This window comes from Lissotriton vulgaris, chromosome 1_1 (assembly GCF_964263255.1).
Source record: "Lissotriton vulgaris chromosome 1_1, aLisVul1.2, whole genome shotgun sequence".
In the NCBI taxonomy this organism is placed as follows: Eukaryota; Metazoa; Chordata; class Amphibia; order Caudata; family Salamandridae; genus Lissotriton; species Lissotriton vulgaris.
Genome location: NC_141685.1, coordinates 1443080309 through 1443103469, shown reverse-complemented (window position 1 = coordinate 1443103469; position 23161 = coordinate 1443080309).

The following is a 23161-nucleotide window of genomic DNA, read 5'->3' as shown; positions in this document are numbered from 1 at the left end:
ATGCGTCCAGGGTACCAACCACACCACCCCCAACCCTCGGCCCAGTTAATTTACGTTTAGTAGCCATTGATAAGACAAACAAAATCCACAAAGAATAAAGTCAATAAATGCCACTAACCGAGTCCTTAATGGTCCTTAAATGTACCCATACTCCAGATGAAATGAGGGTGGCCCAGCCCAATCTAGTCCTGTCTGGATGGGCCCGCTCTTGGCCCGGGCGTGGCCCGGGCATGCCTGCGCTTTTCCAGCACTGTGGGAGGCGCACAGCAGATTTAAGCACCTCCCGGCGCTTTGAATGACGCAAGCGCTGTGCCCCACTCAAGGGTGCCAGGAGTTTAAGTCCATGTGGCCCGGCAGCACCCCAAAGGCAGCCTCCACTTGCGGTGAAGAAAACAGTTAGGAAAACCACTCGGTGGGCTGGAAACAGGTAAGTCGGCTCCCCCGCAGTAACAAGAGTCATCCTGCAGTGAATTTAGGCGATCCCACGCTGCGGGAGGTGCACAGCTGATTTAAGCACCTCCGGGCGCTTTGAAGTGATGCAAGCAATGTGCGCCACTCAAGGGTGCCGGGAGTTGGAGTCCCTGTGGCCCAGCAACACCCCCAAGGCAGCCTCCACTTGCGGCGAAGAATACAGGAAAACCGTTCGGTGGGCAGGAAAACTGCTCGGTGGGCTGTAAACAGGTAAGTCGGCTCCCCCGCATTAACAAGAGTCAGCCTGCAGTGAATTTAGGCGATCCCACGCTGCGGGAGGCACACAGCTGATTTAAGCGCCTCCGGGCACTTTGAAGTGACACAAGCCATGTGCGCCACTCAAGGGTGCCGGAAGTTGGAGTCCCTGTGGCCTGGCAACACCCCCAAGGCAGCCTCCACTTGCGGTGAAGAAAACAGTCAGGAAAACTACTCGGTGGGCTGGAAACAGGTAAGTCGGCTCCCCCGCAGTAACAAGAGTCCGCCTGCAGTGAATTTAGGTGATCCCACGCTGCGGGAGGCGCACAGCTGATTTAAGCGCCTCCGGGCGCTTTGAAGTGACGCAAGCAATGTGCGCCACTCAAGGGTGCCGGGAGTTGGAGTCCCTGTGGCCCGGCAACACCCCCAAGGCAGCCTCCACTTACGGCGAAGAATACAGGAAAACCGCTCGGTGGGCAGGAAAACTGCTTGGTGGGCTGGAAACAGGTAAGTCGGCTCCCCCGCAGTAACAAGAGTCAGCCTGCAGTTAATGTAGGCGATCCCACGCTGCGGGAGGCACACCGCTGATTTAAGCGCCTCCAGGCACTTTGAAGTGACGCAAGCCATGTGCCCCACTCAAGGGTGCCGGAAGTTGGAGTCCCTGTGGCCCAGCAACACCCCCAAGGCAGCCCCCACTTGCGGTGAAGAAAACAGTCAGGAAAACTGCTCGGTGGGCAGGAAAACCACTCATTCTCCCATATGGCAACTCACACAACTGCTTACTCACCCATATACCTACTCACACAGGTACTAACTCTATCATACAGTCACTCATGCAACCATTCACTCAACCCTACAGCCACTCACAGAACAACTCACTCTCCCATACAGCCACTCACACTGCCACTCACCCAGTCAAACTGCCACTCACACATGCACTAACTCAGCCATAAAGCCACTCATGCACCATGTAACTCATTCATTCAAGTATTCTCACACTCACTCACTCACACAGCCACTCACACACTCACTCCCTTACTCACCCATACAGGTACTCTCATACCCTCCCACTCACCTGTACAGCACACTTTATCTTTTCTAACCATAAAAGGTGGCTCAGACAAGAACCTTTTTTTCATCTATTTTGTGAAACTGTTTTTTATTTTTTGTTTCCTATTTTTTTCGTCATTTTTATCAAACAAAATGACTACAAGGGGGTAAGAAATTCCATCTAGAAATACAAAAACTGTGCAAAACCTAGGATAAATAAAAAAAGATTAAGACATATGTTGCCTTGTAGCTTCTAGAAAGGCACAGACAGACAGCTCATTAACTGTGAGCATAGTGCTGCAGTTAAGACAGTATGTGCTGACACTTCTTAACTCTGGTGCAATCACGGATGACGCTTGCCCACTTCAGCAGGGATAAATGGTGAAGCTGTAAATGTAGATGGCCCCTCTCCATCTCTCTCCTGTGCCCTCTTTAAGCTGTTTCTATGGAAGGGCTTCAGGTGGTATAACATAGAAGTTGTACCACAGGAATATTTGTTGCTTGTTCTTCTTGAGAGGGTCTTCTCACACAAACTGTATTTAAAACATTTCATCCCAGTCTTGGATTCTCCAAGTTAGGATCATACAAAAATCCCAAGCACTGCTTTGCCAATTGTGTGCGGGCCCCTCATCAGTAGATTATTGCTGTTGTTCTTCCTGCTCCTGCCCCTCTGCTGCTGTGACACCTCCTGTTGGTCACTGCCTACTGATAAAAAGTTAAGCGAAAAAAGTCCTAACCAGAGTTCTACACTAGAAGCACAGGACAGCTCCAATGAATGATCCAAAAATAAATGGAAAATTCAAGAAGAGAGAAATGGATGGGAACTTGTTTTGAAGATTAATGAAAACTCTCTTCTCCAATCAAATCACTTTCTTACATAGCCACATGATCTATGCGAATACTGATCAACATCATGACAAATACCGGCATTGTTGTGAAGATGAAAAATACAATTAAAAAGTGCTCAACTTTAAAAATGATTACAAAGATAAAAGTTTAAACATTATGTTAGTAAACAGCTATTGTCAAACATTAATTACATTATGTGTTTATATGTGTTTTACATTTTTTGAAAAACATGCAGTTTTGCGACCTTTCCACAAACTGGAAAATACATATTGCGATAATTCATGATGATTTGCAATGATTAAAAAATGTAAAGAAAATCGGTTAATAATCCACTGAAACAAAGCAGTGACACATGTCTGTATAATATACAGTAGACATTTGCACAATGACAAAATAGTAACTAATTTCCCAGTGCAAATTAGCTTAGATTAGTATACATTTAAAAAAACTGTGAACTCTTCTTAAAAAACAGAGCTCTCATGTTAATGTTTGATAAATGTAACCTCTTCATGAACCATTTACAAATATAAACACAGCACTTGCTCCAGGTAAAGCTATACTTGAGAAAAATGGAACAAATCTATTGTCTTAGGATGTGTGAATAGAAACCAAAAACCTTCCGTCTAAAAATCCAGATTGAAAAAAGAACTGAAATGGTTAACAGAAGTGAATGTATTGTAAATACATTGAAGTAAAATCTAAACTTCCGTGAGTGTGAAGAATGTATTCTTTAATGAAATATCCTTGTAGGAGCAGAGAGTATGGTGCTGTCCTTTAAATATACTAAGTAAGGAAATCTGCAAAAACAAAAGCACAACTCACACCCACTTGTACACACGTAAACTTACTAACATACCCACTCAAAGATCGAAAGCACTTGCACTGCCACTCACAAACACACTGAGTCTCTGACACAACCAGTGACAAACCCAAAGAGGTATTCACACAGTCACTCACAGACCCACTCACACACTCATAGACCATCTGAGATAGCCACTGGCACACTCACAATCCCATTCAGACACCCACACATACACTCATACACCCACTAACAGACCCACAAAAGATAAACCTTAGCAATTCACTGAACAAAACAAAGGATACAGGGCCTTAATAGATAGAAAATAGAAAGAAATGTTACAGGGGATATTATTGTTAGGCTTATAGTTCACTTGTACAAAACCATTGAAATTCTAAAGTTATAGTCACCTGCACTAACTTTAAAATGTGCCCCCAAAATGCACTGCTTAGGACCTCACATATTACATTACTCCTGACATGCTCAGTAATATCACTAATGACATCTCAAATGACATGACTAATGACATCATCCACAGAACCACTAATACACCCACTCACACCCCTAAGCAACCTCTCATATATCCACTCACACACCCACACAGCCACTCACATACCCATTCACAAACCGGTACAAACACTCATTCCCCTTCCATTCTTATTGTAGGGCCTACGCCAGGGAGGTGGTGGTCCCTATGGCGGAGAGTGGCCCAGGAGGCCCCTCACCCATTAAAAAATATGATTTTGTCCTAAGGGGGGGGTGGTAGTCCCTGAGGCATGGGGGTCCCTCAGGCCCTTCATTACAAAATAAACAGCCCTGGCTATGAGGTGGTATCTGAGGCACTGAAGGGCCAATGAGGCTCCTCAATTTCTTTTAGATTAGCCCAGTGAGGTGGCAGTCCCCTGAGCAGCAGGAGAAACCGTACTGGCCTCCCCCTCATATATTTACCAATAAGCTGGGGAGGTGGCAGTCCCTGGGGCACTAGGGTGTGCGAGACACCCACATTAGTATCAATTATCCCTTAGGAGGAGGCAGTCACTGGGACATGGGGGGATCCGAGAGAACCCCATTTATTTAAAATAATGATGCCAACAGGACACCAGGACCTGGCCCACGTAGGGGCTAAACAAAAAAGAAGCACAGGAGCCCATGATTCTCTTTTTAATTTTTTTGGCAGAAATTCTGGCTTCAGCATGACTCCCACAAAATAAGAAAAACCAGGATATTTTGCCCTGATAGAGTCCCTCTATGACCCCCCCAAAAGACCTAGGGGGTCAGGCCTAGCCTCCCCCCCAGATGACTGCTAACTCTTCCTGGTTTGAAGTGTTGGCAGCCAGTCAGATTTGAGCACAAGGACTGCTGCATCCTCAGGGGATCTTCGTCCCTATATACATATATATATTGTGGTTTTGCTTAATATTTCTAAAAATACTGAATGGATTTATGCCAATTTACTAAAAGGTCCCTTTCTGGACCAACAGCTACCTTTCTGCCAAATTTGGTGTAATTCCGTACAGCAGTTCGGGCTGTAGTAATGTCCAAGATCTCAATGGGAATTAAAATAGGGAAAATGCGCTTTGGGACCGCCCTCTTTTTCTCGGCCCTTGCTTGACAGATCATCACAAGACTACAAGACAGCAAATGGAGTGAGGGTCATACTAGTTTTAACAATTTTGCGGGGATTTTTTGCAGTGACGCCAAAGTTATTGCCAATTTAAAAAAAAACTCTTCCTATGGATACTCCATCCTGACTATAACTACCTAATGGCGACATTCAGTGGGTAATATAACAATTGTTAGCTATATATACACATATATATATAGATTGTACATTGTTTAACGATAAATGTTGAACTAATTTAATTAAATGTACATAATTTCCTATGGGGTATTATTTTAATCCCCAACCTCCTCTGATATATGTTGGGAGTTTGTTACAGTAACAGGGAATGTGTGGTGCTTCCCTTCCTCCAAGACTGGCTGGAGTAATTTTACTTCTAGTATCAGTGTTTTAGGGCTCTAGTAACCTTAGAAGTGTTTTTGGGACTTGAAATTGTCTTTTTCTCTTGTGGATATGTGTTTTCTATTAGCACGTCCCAATCAAACCTCTCCTTAAATCTCCATAAACCCCTTCTAATTGCTAGTAAGTATTATTTATTGTCTATCCTCTTCCCCATGTCCCTCCCACATTTACCACCCGAATCTATATCTATGATTGTGGAGATCTCTTCAAACATGGCAGGGACCTCAACACAAAACTCTGCACAAACGTACTTACTCTGCTTACTCTGTACCTGCTTAAAGGGGTCTGTTTGACAAAAATATTTATATATGATTTTGAAAGCAGTTGCACCAGCCTTCACTCTGAGAGATTATTTTCGTACTTTCTGCCCTGGTGTAAATCTTGTATGCAAGATACGTGGTCTAGAATAAAATCTGTTTAGAATTGCATTGAGCAAGTCTGCTTTTCTGTAGATGAGAATGGTCTCCCTCTGAAATTAAAAAAAAAAAATTAAGACCAATATGAAACACTTAAGCACAATTTCCACAAACATTTTCTAAAAAAAGCTGTGGTATCTTAAAAGGGGAAATATTGCAGTACTTTTATGGTATCCCAACCAATCCTTTTAAGGAATTTTAACCAACCCTGACCCGAAGAGTGTTGTTGATTTGTCTGCCCTAGGATAGTTTCTACTCTTTGGGAGATATATAAAAGAAAGACATTAATACAATTGAAGAACTTTCAGAATGTCAAGCCACTAATTCCGCTTTTCCCGCATCTCTCAATGTTTTTATAGAGATATACATGTATTTTGTTTACACAATCATAAGAATGCAAATTTATTGGAGGGACTATTGCCTAAGAACAATTTAGCTGCTGATCTCACATTTCTCTACTTCTTTTTGTGATTTACTAGTATTATCATCTGATAAACGTCTGTCAGCTTTCATTTTATCCAGGTCTGGGGTACCTTAACACTCTGGTTTAATTCTTTTATCCACACTGGCCTTCCATTGTGTCTTCTCTAGTCTAATTCATCTAATCCCACTTTTAGGGGGCAGTGTTTCCTTAATTCTTGTAGAAATCTGACCTTAATCCAGGCACTACAGAGAACTATCGCCTGATCTTCCTTTTTAGCCAATATTAAAGAAACTTATGTACCAAAACAGGTAAGTATCTTCTTGATCATCAATAACCTACTTGTTGTTGTATATATAGAGAGCATAGTGTTCTTCAGTTGGAAGCCAATTACAGCAGTGTTGGTGCCCTTTTATACTAGATATTTCAACTGGTTTTCAAATGTCCTAATGATGCACAGACTGGAGGACATTTTCCTGGGAGAAGTTCTCTAGAAATAGGATTCCTCTGTTTTTTAAAAGTGCACTCAGACTGTTGATCTGCATCCATTTATGGATGCACATGCAGTTCTTGTCTGCTCTCAGGTTTTTCAGATTTGTTTCTTCTTCACTTTAGTGGCCATGATTCCACGTATGCTGTGTTCCTACTGCATATGCTCAAAGTCAGAGAGAGGATGGGCCCAAACTCAGTCTCAGCCAGCTGCATGGTAGATGGAGTCCATCTTCCATGCAGCTGGCTGAAGTAAGGACATCCGGAAACCCACCTGCCATGTTTTAGTTAAAGTAGACTCCTGGGATTAGAAATTAAGAACAAATTGCAAATGGATGGTCAGACACCTGTACCTCCCTCTACGTCCAGTTAAATAGAGTATGCATGCCTCCTTGTCTTATTCAGAACAGTCCCCATATGCATTCATGGTATGAATTGAGTCACATTACTGCAATGCTATATTGGGTGGAATTAACAAATCTACGCTTCATTTCCTTTAGGATGTGCTGAATTTAGCCATTTTGAATGGTTATTGGTGCCCCAACTATAGTTGTCCTGTCACCAATCTGGAATATCTCCACTGGCTTCCAGTTGTCTATAGAACTTCTTCTCAGTTTCAGTTTTTTTGTAAACTACACAATTCATGGTAAATATCTAGTTTTCCCCCTGTTCTGCCAGTGTCATTTCAATGGTTTTAGAGACATACTTTAGGTGCCACTGTTTGGAACACCTTTTTATTTTATTATCAATTTTTTACAAATTCGAATCGACGAGACAAATATTGGCTAATATAGTCATGTTTGGTAAGATAGCTAGGTAGATGTTAGAGAGAGAGAAAAAGTTTGCGTTTGGAGGGGTTCCCCCCAAGGAGTGAGCCTTGAGCGGCTGCCTAAATTGCCCATGTCTTAAAACACCCATGTGGCTTGCTTAATTGAATTTATGCCATATTGATCAGTGTGACTAGTACACACTGAGAAAGCTAAAATGTGTAGGTTTCCATTTTCCACAGAAGCAGAATTTATGGAATTCGTTTCCTTTTGACAACAGGAGAATATCAGTTGTTCTCTCCTTCCAACACCAGCTGAAAATATATTTCTTCCAGCCATCCAAAACAATGAACAATATAATTACTTTTATACCAATGCTCTGTTGTATTAGTGACTTAATGATCAATTACAAGAGCCCCTCTTCTGATTAATGAAACTTAAATAAATAACAGTTCATAGACCATTCCTGTAAAACACAAGATAAGTACGCAGGAGTGACACTTGAGCATAAATTGTAAATGAAAATGTGATAAAAAAAAAACTCTGTGGACTGAAAACTATCTTATTTTTTGGATTGATAAATTCAAATTTGTTACAGTATGCATAAGCATAAACAATGTTGATTCATGAATATTTTTGTCTGCGTTAGGACAGTTTTAAACTTTAGGAAGGAGGAAGCAATTTACATGATTTAGTAAACTTCTTACAATAAAGGTGTGGAGATCTCTAATGACATCAATGTCTGCAGAGTGGTCAGGCAGGGATGCGTTTTGGCCCTGTTACTTTTAATTTGATATATTAATAACCTACACACATCCCTGACAGCGCTTACTAAAGATGGCCCCAGAGTAAACGGCCATATACTCCCAGCCCGACTCTACACTGATGATGAAGTATTAAATGGTCGCACACCTAATGCCCTGCACCTTTTTGTACGGGTTTTGTGAATGTTATGGCCTCCCTAGACCTATACACCAATTTTAAAATATCTTTTATAATGGCTTGTGGGCAGAGAAAGCGCCCTTTAAATATTATCTCAGTGGGTTTACAATGCACCAGCACTTTTCCCTACTTGGGTCTGGTTTTTTGCTGCTTATGGTTCGTGGTCTGATCACACGGAATACAGCAGGAATACGTTTTCCAAATCAATTACTTTGGTTCTTAGTTTCCCCCAACCCAGGAGATGGGGGTTATCTTGGCAATTTTTTTTTTTTTAAATCTCAGTGTATATCTATGGCAACCTGTGGTGCTGAAGTATGGGACATCTCAAAGAGCTACAACATCCAGTATGAGGAGAATTGGTTCTGCCGGAAACTCATGGGAACCCCTATCTCTATGTCTCAATATGTTTGTCATAGCAAACTAAACCTACAATACATTGAAGAGATTACCTTAAGTGTGAAAAGGGCATGGATATTCCATGGCTAGCTGAGGTGTGATCGAGTTTAAGCTGGGTTAATTATGAACACATTTTTGAAAGCTCACATGAGACAGACACTGTAAGTCCAGTAAACCAACCGAAGCCACTTTTATGTATATTAAGAACATTAGTTATCATTTGGTAAGCTATCTCACTAAACCTATGGGTCATTGGTAGTCGGGACTCCTCTTCCATCTAAGAGCTGGCACAGTTATGTTTACCACTTGGTTTCATGCTAACCTTGATTCTTTGCCATGTCGGTGTGACGGCCATACTGGGAAAACTACACTACATATTTTATTCTTCTGCAAGTTCTACATAAAGAACACTAAATTGTTTTCTTACTTTTTTTAAAAAACACTCACTTGTTCACTTTAGAGCCACATATAGGACTATCTTGAACTTGCAAGATGATGAATTAGTATTTTGTGTGGGTGCTTTCTTGAAAACTGCCTGTAACCTGATGTGCACTGTATAACTAATATTTTTATTGTATTGCTTTTTATAAAATGGTTTTATGAACAATATGAACTTGTGTATTTTATGTATTGGAATGAGAACTGTTCTTTTATGTGTATGTTTTTATCTGAATAAATTCATTGAATTGAGGGTAAACGCCTAACTTAGAGATAAACCGTCTTCATCCTGTGTTAGGGTAGAAAGGACTTAAGTTTTGAGTCTGAAGGAATAGTTTCAAGACTCTCCTACGACAGTCCTAAGCCAAAACAGAACACTTCAATGGAATTTTGCCTGCTTAAGACCACCTCAGGTGTGCTTTAGTGCAGGAATATGACTAGTTAATTACGCATAGCATTTCCACTCAAAATCAGTCAAACAGACAAAAGTCACTAGGGTTTGAATAATATTTCCATCAACATTGGAACATATTTCCAGGAGGAAGGATGAAGTCAGTGTGAGCTCGCTCGCCAATCGGCGCTCATGTCAGCTGCGTAGTCAATCGGCTAGGCGCCCTGCGATGCTTGGATCATCGCACAGGCTGACAGCGGGAGGCTCGCGGCGTCAAAGAAACACAGCAGCGGTAACAGTGGCAATTTGCTCCCAAACCCCTTCTGATTTCCGTATGCCGCCTGCCTGGAATCGGTGGGTCTTTACTGTAATCCTGTTCTTCTGGCTCACTGCTTTCCTGGCCCCGGATTCAGCCATTTTCACTGTCTCGTTCTTCCCGACGTTTAGCCTCTCAAAACGCAAGGGAAATGATCGGCGGCGGCAGTACCAGCACAGTTGTTTGAGCATGAGCAGCAGGGGTGTCAAGAGGGGCAGCAAGGCTAAAACGGCTACTAGAAACATTGAATCCGGAGATGCGGCCCCCAGGGTTAGCACCAACAAATCCAGGCATGAGGTCAGTGGGACTAAGTTCAAGTTCAAGTTCAAATGACTTTATTCGATTGTTAACATTACAATCATAAAAGCACAATTCATAAGCATACAGTTAAAAACAAGTGATCCATTTCATTTGTGAGATGAGAGGTTACATAAACAATATAAAACAAGAGTAACAGGCAGAATAAACACTTTAAGAATATAAATAGTTACAGCAAGAATAAAAAGTTAAAAATATACCTAACAACAGCAGCATAGTTATCCCTCCATACTTTTCCTGAATGTGATTGCTAATTTCAGAAAACTGCATACAAATAAAGTGCAGTCACAGTTCAGGAGTTGAAGGTAGTAAAGTGCTGGTTTAATCTGTGCAAATTTCAGTTCTTTGAGGCGTGGTTTTAAGTATAGCCTCCGGGGTACTGTGTAATAAGGACAAATAAATAAAAAAGTGCGCCAGACCTTGCGGAGACTTTCCGTCGCAGCCGCAAGCTGGCAACACTTGACCTCGATGGGCCCCACTCGGTACCGCCAGTAAAAGATGAAACAAATCATAACGGAACCTTGTTAATAGATAACGTTCATAGCCAGTCATGGGCCATGATAAGTATGGTTCCATTTGAAGACAGGTTTTAAGTAATGCGTGTTTCCTAACACTGTCTTTCTGTAGCTCAGCATCCAATTTAGTGGTAGAGTCTGGGGTTAAAAACAAATCAGGCCGTCCTATTTCAGTAAAGCAATCATTAATGTACTTCAGCCACAGAACCTTAAACCTACCATCCCATGTTAAGGCTTCTTTTAATATATCATGGGTAAAAGGTATGTCATTATTTAGCCAGCAATTCAACCAACACAATAGGGGATTAGCTGCTATTCTATCGCTTAAATAGGGCACACCTAGCTCCTCATGTCCAGAGAAGTTTCCAGTTCCCCTTGGCAGCCTCAGTATCTGCTTCAGGAAATTATTTTCTACAACCTCCAGGTCCCGCGTCTGGCTATAGCCCCAGAGCTCGCTTCCGTAGCAACCAACGGCGATGCTTGCCTGGTATAATTTAAGCAAGGCAGCCACCGGACTATTGCCCATTTTTCTTGCGAAATCAAGTATGGCTGCATTGACGCGGGTTACCTCGCCCTTCTTCTATAGGACAGCGGGGCCCCAAGATAGTTGGTGATCAAAAAGGACCCCGAGGTATGAGAAGGTTCTGGTGGTTGGAATTTTTTCCCCATTTATATTAAAAAGTTGGGATTTTCGTGACCCCAGGCCTGTCTTCATAACATAAGATGTAGAATTGTTAATACTTGAGCCTCGAGGCTCCATGAAATCAAAGAAAGAGTTTAACCCCTTCCATGCTGATGACGGCCCCCATCCGTCATGCATTATTTATTTATTTATTTTTTAGCATTTGTTGAGCGCGAACAATTACCCGCAGGCGTCTCGGCGCTATACTGTGTTACCCTCCTATAGGAGCTTGGAAAAGTTTTCAGAGGTTGAAAAGCCAGGTTTTCAATTTCTTCCTAAAACACATTAGGTTTGGGCTTGATCTTATCGGTTGTGGAAGAGTATTCCACAATCTTGGGGCGGCAACTAGGAAACGTCTGTCTCCCCAGTTGACCAACCTAGTCCGTGGCACTACTAGGTCATTCTGTCCTGCAGATCGTAGCGTTCGAGAGGGGGTATATGGAACCAGATGATCACACAGGAATTGCGGCGCTTGACGGTGAAGTGCCTTATAGACAAGACATAAAGTCTTGAATTTAATTCGGTTCCTGACCGGAAGCCAGTGAAGGCTCCTCAATGACTCTGCTATAGGTTCGAATTTAGGAATGTTAAGGAGAAGTCTGGCTGCTGCATTTTGGATTGTTTGCATTTTCTTAATTATCCTAACTTGGGCGTTTGCAAACAGTCCATTGCAGTAGTCCAGTGCTGATAGGACCAAAGCGCTAATCAGTGTCTTTCCCACATTTGTTGGGAGAAAAGGAAGAATCTTCCTCACCAGACGTAGCTTGTAAAAAGCCGTGGAGGCTGTCTGATTGGCGTGGGCCATGAAATTAAGGTTGTCATCAAATATGACTCCTAAATTTCTCACTTTCGTGACTGGTTTGGGCGCTACTCCAAAAGATGATGGCCACCAGGTTGGGGACCAGCTAGGGCTGAGGTGGCCAAAAGTGACCAACTCGGTTTTGTCGGAATTTAATTTCAGACAGTTTGCTGACATCCATTTTCCAATGGCCAGCATTCCTGTCTTGAAATTTTCCGCCACTGTTTCCCCATCATTTCTGACAGCCAGTATCAGCTGTGTATCATCCGCATATGAGGTAAGGTTCATCCCGTGCTCTTTGATGGTGTTGGCAAGGTCCGACACGTATATATTAAATAGTGTCGGACTCAGGGATGAACCTTGAGGTACCCCACATGGCAGTGATAGCTCAGCGGATTCAAACTGGCCCAGTATGACTGCCTGGGTTCTCTCTGCTAGAAAAGATGCCAGCAGATCTTTAGCCAGGCCTTGCACGCCCATCTTTTCGACACGGTTGACCAAGATCTTATGGTCAACCGTGTCAAAAGCGGCCGATAAATCTAGGAGCACCAATAGTGCTGTGCCACCTTGGTCTCTGATTAATCGGATGTCATCCGCTGCTTTAATGAGCGCTGTTTCCGTGCCATGAAATTTGCGGAATCCAAATTGTGTTTCGTCGAGCAGATGGTGTTGCTCGATGAATTCCGTGAGTTGATTATTCATGGCTTTTTCAGCTATTTTAGCCAGGAAGGGTAAGTTTGCTATGGGCCTGTAGTTTTTAAGTTCTGCTTTGTCCAAGCCGGGTTTTTTCAGGAGGGGTTTGAGTAGGGTTTTTTTTAATAGGTTTGGGAAGCTGCCTGTACGGAACATGAGGTTGATTATTTGGGTAATAACAGGGATAAGAGTATCCATTATTACACGAAGGGTTTTCAAAGGACAGGGATCCAGAGCTGATCCAGATTTAATTGTTTTTATAATGTCCCGAATTTGAACTTCTGTAACCTCTTTAAAACTGGATAAGTTATTACCTGAAGAAGAAGTGTCTATCTTTCCATGGAGTTGGGTGTCATCTAGATTAAAAGCTGAAAATATGTCGTTCACTTTGGTGAAAAAGAAGGATGCCAAAGAGTCACAGAAATCTTGGGAGCAGGGGGGGCTAAGGTCTGGGGCGCATCCCGCAAGATGTTTAGTTATTTCAAAGAGCGTTTTAGTTGAGTTTTTGGCGCTTTCAATTTGTTCAGTATAAAACTTCTTTTTTGTCTCTGTGATTAGGTGTTTATATTGGGTTAACAGTTCCTTGTATACTGTTCTATCTTCACTATCATACTTTTTCCTCCAGATTCTCTCTTTATTTCTACATTGCTGTTTTAGTTTTTTAAGCTCCTCGGTGTACCATGGTGCTGAGGGGGAGCTTCTGTTCCTTGACATTCTTTTTTCAGGTACCAGTTTATTAGCTGTCTGGCCTACCCACGTGTGATATTGTTCAGTAGCTGTGTCTGGATCTGTAGCCCATTTAGGTATGGAATTCTGTAACGCCTCCCTAAAATTGGGAATATTAATGTCTTTCCAGACCTTGAACGCTTCTGGTTTGGGGGGGAGTAAGGTGGCGATAGATGTTTTATTAGTTTGTATTGTGGCCAGTACCATATAGTGGTCGGACCAAGTCATTGGCAAAACTTCAGTCACTGAAATATTTTCAAGGTTGGTGAAAATACCATCTAAGGTATGGCCTGCATTGTGAGTAGGTCCTTTCACCAGCTGGGATAGTCCAAACACCTCCATTTCGGATAGCAGAGAAGTAGTATCCTTGTCTTCGTTACATTCCAAGTGAAAGTTAAAATCACCTAACAGAGTCACAGATTTATCCGTGGCTGTGGTTTCTAGGATAGTGAGTATTTCTGTAAGAAATTCCGACCGCGACTCTGGTCTTCTGTATAGTAATACACCTTTAAAATTATGTGACGGGGAGAGGTGGATATCAAATTGGAGCGCTTCATATGCTGTTGAGGGAATGGCAGTGGTTCGAATTTTAAAGGAGTCGCGGGCGATTATAGCAATCCCCCCGCCTCTTTTACCAATTCTATCTAGTCTGTATGACTTGAACCCTTGTGGAACGGCTATTACTAGGTCAGGGTCGGATGCTTTATCCAGCCAAGTTTCCGTCAGGAACATTATATCTATGTTCCTGTCGGTGATTACATCAGCTACCTCTTGTCTATGTTTGGCTAATGACCGCACATTGATGAGGGCAATTGTAAACACTTGATTTGCTTGGTTGAGGTTTTCACTACTTAGTCTTTTATTTAGTAGGGGAATGGACACTTGACAGTGTTTACAATCCAGCACAGTTGTTGATGATATGGAGTCGGGCCATACCTTATGCATTTTTCTTTAGCTTGAGGGCGGAGATCTGTCAGCGCAGAGCGTAAATAAGATGTGTAGCTTGCGCGGAGATTCTGGCCAGGGGGGGTGGCCCTAGGCCCGTGTCTGGCGCGGACGGGCGCAGACGGGCTCGCCTTTGGCGCGCCTTCGGCGCGCCGCCGGCGCGCCCGCTGCGCCCGCCCGCTACGCGGACGAAATGGCCTCATCATTTTATACTGTGTAGAGGAGGGTGGGAGGCGTCCTGCCACTAGACCGCCAACCCTTCCTCCCTCCAAGATGGCACCTTCCCCCGCGTTGTGAGCCCTTGATCGGCCACGCTGGGAGGAGAAAGGTGAGGGAATGGGTCTCGGTGCAACGAAAATCTTGCACACGAGAGCACGCTAATGCAAAGCGGATAAGAACGCTTCCGCTAAAATATATACAAGTTTTTAAAATGTATCGCTACTACACGCAGTGCGATTTAAAAATGCAACCTATTAAAATATATAACAATGTTTAAAAGATCGCTTTGTCACCTTCCAGAAAAAGAGAATAGAGCCCCCGGCTTTCCGCCTCAGGGGAGAGTAGCAAGTACACAGGGGAAATAATTATCCTGACTTAAATAACCTGGAGGGCGGGAGGCGTCCTGCCACTAGACCGCCAACCCTTCCTCCCTCCAAGATGGCGCCTTCCCCCGCGTTGTGAGCCCTTGATCGGCCACGCTGGGAGGAGAAAGGTGAGGGAATGGGTCTCGGTGCATCGAAGATCGCTTTGTCACCTTCCAGAAAAAGAGAATAGAGCCCCCGGCTTTCCGCCTCAGGGGAGAGTAGCAAGTACACAGGGGCATTACAGTGCTCGTGTGCTGATGACGGCTGGGGGCCGTCATAAAGTCATTCATTCTTTAAAAGCCTAGCACACGAGGAAAATCGGCCCAGCATGGAAGGGGTTAAAAGTGTCTGGAGGCCGATTGCTGTCCTTGAAATAAGGACAGCATCGTCCGCGTAGAGCAGAACTGGAACGCCTTTCCGACCTACGTAGGGGTAATCCGCTCCGGTTTTTAACAAGTGTTCCTCTAACTCGTTAATATACAAGTTAAAGAGGAATAGAGCTAGAATGCACCCCTGTCGAACATCCCAATTCATTCTGATATCCCCGTCACTTTCAGATCTTGGGTGTATCGAACGTTAGCTCTTGTATCGGAGTGCAGGTCGGCCAGTAAATTAATTAGATTCTGCTCTACACCCATCTTTAGCATGGTGTCCCATAATTTGCCTCTGTCCACACAATCAAATGCGGACGATAAGTCCATAAAAGCCATGTGGACTGTTCCCTGCCGGGCCATGGTGCATTTACCTATAATCAAATACAGGTTCAGGCACTGGGAAACTGTCGAATGACCAGGTCTGAAACCATATTGTATTGGGGATATAACATTGTTCTCATTTGCCCATGCAGTTAATCTATTCAGGATTACGCCCCCTACCACTTTGGCTACAGAGTTAATTAGAGATATTGGCCTGTAGCATAACGGGCTACTACGATCACCCTTTTTGAACACGGGCATTATAGTCGATATCCCCCACGACTTTGGGCATCCAGAGGCCGCAGCTGCAATTACTACAGCAGTAAGGACAGGGGCCCATAATGACATACAGGATTTAAAAAGGTCCGTAGGCAAGCCATCCGGGGCATGGGCCTTATTACTGGTTAACTCTTGAATGCCCTTCTCTACTTCATTGACTGAAAAGCACAAAAAATTCTCCATAGGAGTTGAAGAGCAGTGTTCTGCCTGTTGCTCATTGCTTTTAAAAATTGCACTAAAATGAATGACCCAATCCTCCACTGGGAAGTTAGTGCCAAGTGCAGTGTCACTGAGATCGTCAAACAAAGGTTTATTAATAATTTCCCAGAATTTGCTACTGTTACCCAGGACTAATGGATCAAGCAGAGACTCCCAGGTACACGCCTTAATTTCTTTTTTTCATTTAGCAAGAGATTTCTTATAAAACAATCGCAGAATTTTAATTTGGCCTGAATCTCTGGGTTTGGTTTTTAGCGCCTTTCTCAAATCTCTGCTTGCCTTGGAGCAAGAGTGATCAAACCATTTAGGGTTACTTCTGGTTTGTCCCTTCACTGGGACTGTTAACATGGTTCCTACTGATGACACCACAACCTCAAAAACAGCTAGGGTTTGCTCTGGGGATGTGGCTGGTGACACACAAACCGCAAGTTCCTCACCACATGACCTATTGATTTCAGTGTACAGGTTTTCACAATTTACCATTGACCATTTCAATCGACGTTTAACATTTATACATTTTAAGGTTCCCCGGCCTTCACAGTTCATTCGCTGTTCAAATACTCCACCACCCAGTCTAATGGTTATGGGATTATGGTCACTATAGATGTTTGTTTGAATAGTGAATCTGGAGGCCTGATTGGCGAGATAAGCAGATAGTAATATGTGATCTATAAAGGACCCGTGGCCTGAACCTTTAAATGTAGAAACATCAAAAACCTTGGACTCCGGCACCATGGACATGGCTACAGTTAGATTATTTTCATTCAACAAATCGTTGAGACAAATTCCACGCCTGGAGTGGTCAAAATGAAAGCCGTTCACACTATTACACCCCAAAGATCCCATGGGGGTAACTCCTGGGTTACCACACGGGTGAACATTAAAATCACCTGCGATCAATAAGTTATGTGACAGAGTGCCTGCTCCCTCTCTCAGCATCTCATTCAAAAGCAGTATATTACATTCCCCTTGACTATTTATAGCATTGTAAAAATTCATTAAAGTCAAGGCATGTTTGCCTCTCTTCAATTCCAGCACTTGAATATTCCGATTTGCATGATACCGATTACTTACTTGGCAGGTAAGTGCCAGATTAATAAAGATAGCCAGGCCCCCCTTTGCTCTTCCACTGATTGAGGGAGCTGCTGGCCTCAAGAAGCTTTGATAACCCTCAATAAAGGCATTATTATCTTCCATCCATGTCTCTTGGAGGCATATGCCTGCGTGTTTCTTGACAAATGGCAACCAGGCAGGATCACATATTTTGTCAACCAAACCCGCTATATTCCAGGAGACTAAGCTCGCATTACAAACGTCAACAGGCTCTGTTCCAATGACAAGCTCTGTGGTTATAGGTTCTAATAGCGATCGATTAAGTTGTTCTACGTGTGTGTCTCCCTGAGTTTCTGTTGTGGAAGGGTTAGGTTCTACATGGATTGGAAGAAGGTTAAAAGCCTCGGACAGGTCATACGATGTACTGATGTACTCATGTAATGCGGGGCTATCCGTTAGGAGATCTATATCTAGCTCTACCTGACTATTGGTATCTAATTCGATGGCTGGAGAGGGAACAATTACTGCTTGTATGGCCCTAATTTCCCCATGTACTGGGTTACTTTGCATATGACCAGTATGCATTAGTGTGGTTGGAGCAGCATGTAGTCAGTTGACCCCCTCCAAACCACTCTGATCATAAAAAGCGTCAAACCTATTTGAAATAGGTACTATATAGTGGATGTTAGGGTATGTTAAATGAGAGTGATCACGATGGTAGTGTGAGGCCTCCCGTCTCTCGTGATAAATTTCTGGATGGTTAGCCTGTCTGGTCTCCGAGGATATATCTCTCCTATACTGTCTTTGATCTCCTGCAGTGTAGTGTCCACGGTTCCTTGGAGTTACTCCATCATGATATTGATTAAAATTATCATACGTTTTCTCCTGCTCTAGTGTGGGATATGGGTACACTTTACCTAGACTGTGATCACTTGAGGGATAAAAGTAACTTAGATCCATAGTACGGATCAAACTGCTAATCGGGCCATCCTTCCAACTAATAATGTGCCTTGCCACATGATTGTCCTTGAAGTTGACAATAATGCAATCACCCTCAGTAGATTTAAATCTGTGCCCCACCCAGTCGACCCTCCTGACATTTGTTATTTTGCCACTTATGTGGGGAGGGATCGGTCTATGGGTGGTTAGCCAGTGGCTCACTTTGTTTTTCAGATCCCCCATAGCTCTCTACCTTACCATCTTCTAGTTGCAGTACACCAATCATTACTATGGTGTATAAATGGGATTCAGGGGGGAGATTAATGTGAATGAGTTTTTTAGGTTGTGTCAGCTTTGGTGTTTGCACTAATCGTGTATTTATGGCTGTATTTTGTGTTGGTATTGGCCCTTGAGGCTCAACCTGATCATCAAGTGAATCAGGGGATAAACCTTCCGCTGCCCATTCACTCTCGTCGTTTCCAGTTGTGGAACTATCTGGGATAGTGGGCAAAGTCGGAGCTGCTGCCGTTTGGATATTTACACATACAGGCGGGTTTGGGATGTTATGGTCTATAGCACCCAGGGAAGGAGTAAGTAACGAATTGGAGCTATCACTATGGGTGTTTTTCTTAGCTTGTGTCTTTTTAGTGTTAGTTTGCTTATGGGTGCTGTTGACCGGTAAAAGGCTGACCTTCGGTATGGGTGCAGTAAGAATTTTTAACATACTCGTAGTGTCCTCTTTTTGAGACTTTTCAAACTTCACTAAGGTTTGCTCTAAGCTAGTGATTCTTTCGCTTATAGGCTGCAAAAGGGATCTAACTAGGTGTTCCAGTTCTGTCAGATATAGTTTGTCTGATGTACTTGCCCTTTCAGTCTGGCTTGTCTGGTCTATGGAAGTTTTAATGTACTCTGGCTGTGTTTAATTAGGCAATGATAATACGCCCTGGTTAGAAGACGTTGCAGTCAGATTAGGTGTTTTATTAGTTAGTTTGGCCAATCTAAAGTTTGACCAAACATCCTTTGCTGAGGGCTTGTGATTACCTAATGGTCGGTATGTTTTCCTCACTATCGATTTAGTTTTTTTCCCATATCGCCGTTTTGTCTTTTTTGGGGAAGGTGGTTTATCTGCTGCTGTTATATTTGCAAGAGGTGAACTTCCAACGAGTTCATCCCCTGACCTTGGGGAGTTAAGCACAGATTTTTCCCAGAATTAAAAATAAACAAAGGGCTACCTTCTATGCTATTTAGTGGTATAGGTGAGGCTAATGATGCATTTTTCCTACTACTTTGGCCACTGGGCAACCCAGTAAAGGATTGCAATAAAAGTGATTCCTCCAAATTAATAGAAGAATCCGCAGTATTGTTATTTGCAGTAGTATGCAATGAAAGATTGGGAAACACATATTTGGTGTCATTGAAAGACGCCTCTCCGTATTTTGTATAGCATCTGCTACTACACCTATAGTCTTTTGTAGCATTAAGTCAATGGCTGTAAGAGACAGTAGAGGTGTAGATGGAACAGTCTTATTTCTAGTCGACGATCTTGTAGCCACAGGGGTCTTTCTGACATTAGTCATCGTGTAGGAGGTATCCAAGAGGACAGATGAAGTACTGAACACTTATAAAGAGCTTAACTTAGCAGCTATAACAGGCCACACATGCGTTAATTAGACCAAATATAACACTGTCACCTTGTGCTATTTCCCAGGGTAATGGCGATGAAGGGGGGGTGGCCTGTCCCGTCTCCTTCTGTCCCCTGAGGGCCACAAAGGGCCCGCCCTTTGCCCGGGCTTGGCCCCGGGCGCTCCCGCGATGCGGGGGTGACGCGGCTTTTAAGCGCCGGCTGGCGCGCAGTTCCCCCGTCTGTTTCCGCCGCTATGGGCACTGGGAAATGGAGTCCGGCTGTGCCCCCCTCCATTCAGCGGCCACGGGAGTATCCGGTGCGGCGGTGGGAGGGGGACGTTGGGGCACAGGCACAGGAGGTCACAGGTCCGCCCAATAAAAATCACAGTCTTGGCCAGGTAGGATGATTCGTTGCTCTGTTCGCGTCTAAAAAACTGCTGGGGAAGCTCAGGGGAGCTGGGGTGACTAAACATTTGACTGGCACTCAACCACCGCTCACTAAAATGTTTTTAGGTGCTAAAGGACAATCCTCTAGCACTAACGAACCAAATAGGATAACCAGCTGAGTTTAACTGCAACAACCTTGAACGCAGAGAACTGCCTCCATTCAAACAGTCTTTTGATAATCATGTTAACTCCTCTATAACTCCAGAGACTGGTATTATTAACTACATTCAGTGCCTGGAAACTGATGCTGGTGCACAAGCACCCTGGACTCCAGATACTGGGCCTGAGAACTTTATTTCAGTATCCGACAGCACAGGGACCGCTTCCGATGAAGGGGGCTTTGATACAAGTAAAGGCGACAGCGAAGAATCGATTAAAGACAACGGAATGATGCAGCAATCTAGAACAGCATGAAGCAAGGGCAAAAGATGCAGCCAACTCAAGTGGGACAGATTCACAGATGTCTTATCCCCCTGGACGACGATGACTCGCACCTAACAAAGTGGGAAAAGTCAAAGAGTTTGCCGGTGGTCACTGTTGAGCCCTCACTAGCGTCAAACCTAACCTCAATTAAAGAGTTCCAGGAAGAGGTTCGGGCAGACAACCGCGCAGAAAAGGGGCTGCTAAAAAGCTACAAGTATGCCTGAACAAGACATGCACCGACATAAGCGAAGGTGTCTCCATGATTGAGGGGCGCACCGAATACCTGGAGACAGAGACCACGGCTGTTAAAAAGCAGAGTGAGACCAACACCGCCTGTCTAGTGGACATTATATCCTGAGCACCAGGGTTGGGACTGGGATCGGGAGGTACAGAGGGCACCACCGCTTCCCCTTCAACATTAGGCGACAATGCGACAGCAACAATGCAGCGGGTGGACAACCAAGGGTGTTCTTGGTATACTTCGGGAGCTTTCTTCTGAGGCAGATGATATACGACCAGGCCCGCCCAAACTCCAAGAAGGGGGCTAATGGAACAAACTTCTTCGCAAAACCCGACTTTTGCCATAGGACAGTGGAGCGAAGATGGCGTTTAAGACAGCTAATTTCCCCATTCCAGCAGCTGGGAGAAGAAGTCTGTCTTATGAACCCTGCCAGACTTAAAATTATCTTTAATGGTGGCTCCAAAATATTTTTGTCAGAAATCAAGGCTGGGGAATACCTGGAAGAGATTAAGTCCAAGAAGGGTCCAAGATAAAGAGACTACCACACAGGCACGGATATGGGTTGGGCAGGGGAGGGGCGGGGAGGGCTAAATAGGGATTGTTTTTTTGTTTTCTTGGCAGCTTTTCCAGCTCCTTTTTTCTTAAATCTCCTGGGGCTCTCTCTTATGATAGTTTAGCTTTAGGTATTGCTAAAAAGTCTGTTGATCTAGCAATGTTATATTTTAACTCAGAAAAGCAAAGTAGCCGTACACCGTACTGCAGGCGTGGTTGGCGGCGGAGACCCACTACTGACTACCATCTTTCAGGTTATACCTGACTGCTCTAAGAAAGGGGGAGGGGCGAGAATCTAGAATGACATTGAGGAATCAAGGACACTTCTTCACGCACAATCACTCACTCACTCACTCATCTCACAACAACAAAGGTTAATGAATTCACTGAATGGAGATAGTTCAATGACTAACGAAATTTCGGGGCCGATTTTTCTTAAAATACTCAGATGGCTTAAATAAGTACTCTTAGGTTTATTTCCGCCAATATCTGTGGGATGAATAACGCTTCAAAAAGGCAAACAGTAGCGCATGGTTTGCTCTCTTTGGAGGGCGACATCATCTGTCTACAGGGGACACACATAGAGGGATCACAAAAACACCTATTAAACTCACTAGGGCTTAAGGTTATTGGGGCTACTACACAGGGTGCTAAAATAAAAGGGGTAGAAATTATGGATGAAAGGAGACTTCCTTTAAAAAATCTGCGCATTAAATACAACCCATTGGGTAGATGAGTAATTTCAGAATGCCACCTTTCTCCAAATCCTGCTTTCACTTTATGCTCAATGTACGGTATTAATGTTGACGACCCAGGGATCATTAACTTGATTTCTGGGGAGTTAGCTCATTGGCCCACTCTAATAATCATTTGCGGTGATCTTAACATCAATTTGCCATCTGACTGGGAAATAGATAGCAAGTGGAGGTATAAAGGCAGAAAACCCCTAGTGTATCAAGCACTAATCAATCTAGCACAAACCCACTGGCAGAGTGATGTCTAGTCTAAGCTTAATTCGACTCTACCCGGCTATACCTACTTTTCTGCCCCACACCAGACATTTGCTAGATTAGATTACTTCCTGATTTCATCCTCCCTACTAGGCAAATGCACCATAGACACGGGCAGCACTTCATGTCGGAGCATAATCCGCTTATCTTGAATATCGGGGTATTGGGGAACTGGAAAGAAGCACCAAGATGGAGCTTTGAGAAAGCACTTTTACAAGATGCAGGTTATCGGGTTCACATTAGGCCTGGGTGGTAATTTTCATTACGCTTGCGGAATTTGCGATATTTTGACATTTTCACGTTCCGCGGAGAGCGCTAACATTTCAAAACTTTCGCAATCTGCCATGAAACTGAAGTTTGTTCTCGTTTGCGCTTTAAAAATGCCTTCTTGCGCGCGCCGTAGCGACTTACCGGGCCCCTGCGTTCACCGACGAGTTTTCCTATCTGTTCGCGTG